This window comes from Leptonychotes weddellii, chromosome 11 (assembly GCF_054177405.1).
Source record: "Leptonychotes weddellii isolate Sample4059 chromosome 11, ASM5417740v2, whole genome shotgun sequence".
In the NCBI taxonomy this organism is placed as follows: Eukaryota; Metazoa; Chordata; class Mammalia; order Carnivora; family Phocidae; genus Leptonychotes; species Leptonychotes weddellii.
In genome coordinates this window covers 16,774,037-16,776,415 of record NC_138379.1, presented here as the reverse complement: position 1 = coordinate 16,776,415, position 2,379 = coordinate 16,774,037, and positions in this window count along the sequence as shown.

The following is a 2,379-nucleotide window of genomic DNA, read 5'->3' as shown; positions in this document are numbered from 1 at the left end:
GTTACAAAACCAGGCTTTCTAATGCAGTGTTAGAGAAAGTCATTGCAGTCAAGATTTGCCCATATTTTATAATATATTCATAAGTAGTGTCTTAAAGGACATCGACATTCATACATATGGTTTCAAAGAGTGCTTTATTTCGTGGAGCAGTGGCCAGGCTTTCCAAAATCTATGTCTTATGGGAACATGCCGGTTTTCCAGTGTGCGTCTGCCTGCTATTTCAGGGCGGTGCAATCTTGGCCTTTCCTACTTTGCTCCTGCTACTCAATCATGCTTCAACATTGGGAATTGGGATCTAATGCTGTTTGTGGATTCTGTTGGGTTTGATAAAAGAAAAAAAGGGAGACAGAGAGCAGTTTTAAACAAACAAACAAAAAAGTCTGCAAATGAAGCTCCAATCACTCCAAGTGGCAGCAGATAGTCATTAAGTATGACAAGGAATATATTTTTATATTATATTTAGGAAATTTGTGAATGCTGATAAGGCTTTTCCATTTTTTTCCCTGGGCAATGTCATTGCATTGTCATGAATGCTGTATGCTTTTATATATATAGGTTCTATATATATATATATATATATATATTGAACCTTCTTTTTTCTGTCTGAATAGTAGGTTTATGAACTATGTATCCTGATCTTAATAAATCAGAGAATGTACCTGAGGTTTTTAATGGAGGTTAATCTCAATAAGCACTTGGCCCAGGGTCATCTGGAGTGTCGTGTAGTGGTTAATAATTGGCTCTGGAACAAGATGGCACATTTGCATACACCTCTGCCACTCTCTCTATCTGGTGTGTCATCGCAGGGAATTGCGTAAGCTCTCTGAGTTTTCTCGTCTATAAAACTGAGATAATAATAGTTCCTCCAGTGACTTTTTGGGAGAATCAAATAAAAAATTCAAATTGAAGTATTTAGCATAATACATGGCATATTGTAAGGTCTGAAAAAAAATATTAGCTATTGTTATTATGTGGACTTGGTTTATTTAGGAGTTGACCCTAACTTTAACTGTTAAGCTACCTATGTCAGCTTGTAAAAGCGTGCAAAATCTTTCAGTTTAGCAATTCTAAGTCTATGCCCTAGTTGTTGCGTGTCAATAGCACCGCTTTTCTATACTAGTGACCATATCCATCTGCCCCAGAGTCAGAAGTCTCACTTTGGCAAATGGTAAGCTTCATCGGGAGTATGATGAGATTTTCTTTACACTTGGTTACAACAAGCACCACAAAACATTCACATAACCAGAAGAAATATACACGTGTGCATATGTGAATATTCATGTGTATGCATGCGAGCATACATATATTCACATGCACAATATATACTAAATGTCTATGTGTACACACACATACGCCCATCTATGTGGCTTGGATAAAGAAAGAAAAATAAATGACGGTTTTCTATTTCTTCACTAAGTAGTGATTCTCATAAGCCCTTCCTTGTGACTCTGCTTTCTCATGGTCCCTGTCCCCCTTTCTCCAGTGTATCCCAGACCCCGTCCCCACCAAAACCTTGATATGGATTTCCATACTATTAAAAAGTTAGTTTTCTATCCAACATAGCTAAACTCAGCTATGCTGGGTAGAACATTAGTTTTGGTGAATTTGCATGTAATTTCTTTTTATGACTTTTAATTTTATTATTGAGAAGGTGTAGTGTGTTTTAACTTTCTTCTTCACTCCACTTAATGTCTGTGCTTTTGTAGCAAAAGACAATTAAGCTCCCCAGGGGAAAGTAACTTTTGCTTTTCTCATCAAGCAAGTTAATGTGTGATTTAGTTCACTATCGCTCTTGGTATGATGTATCCAACCCCTTGAATAATGTTAGAAATTAACATCAGAGGGGTATCTCTCCCAGTAGAGGGCAGGAGTGACTCCATTTCATTTAGTAATCTGGAAGCCTCTGTTCGTCAAAAGCTACTGATTCTGTGATATGCACACATATCTTTATTTTCCACATTTACCAGCGCACAGGGGCTGACGGGAGATCAAATCATATAATCCCACTGCCTTTTTTCTCCCTGGGCTCTGTCTGCTACTAATTGGGCTGAATTAAGAGTGTGTGTGTGTTTTGGGGGAGGGGTGAGGAGGAAGGTGTTGTCCTTTGCAGAGACTTATAGTGAAATTGTCCAGGGAAATACCTATTTGAGGTTAAGGCGGCTTGTTTTGTTTGTTTTTGTTTCCCTCAAATGGATGGAGCCTATATGCCCTGGGGATCCCTTTTTTGTTTTGTTTTATTTTGACAGATGTTTCTTGTTTATTTCCTTAAGTATTTTATCTGGATGTTGTTTTTTTTTCTTCCAGTGTGTGCTTCAACTTCACTTACATCACCCAGAGCTATGCCTTAAGCGCACACCACCCAGTAAAAGTCTTTCCTAT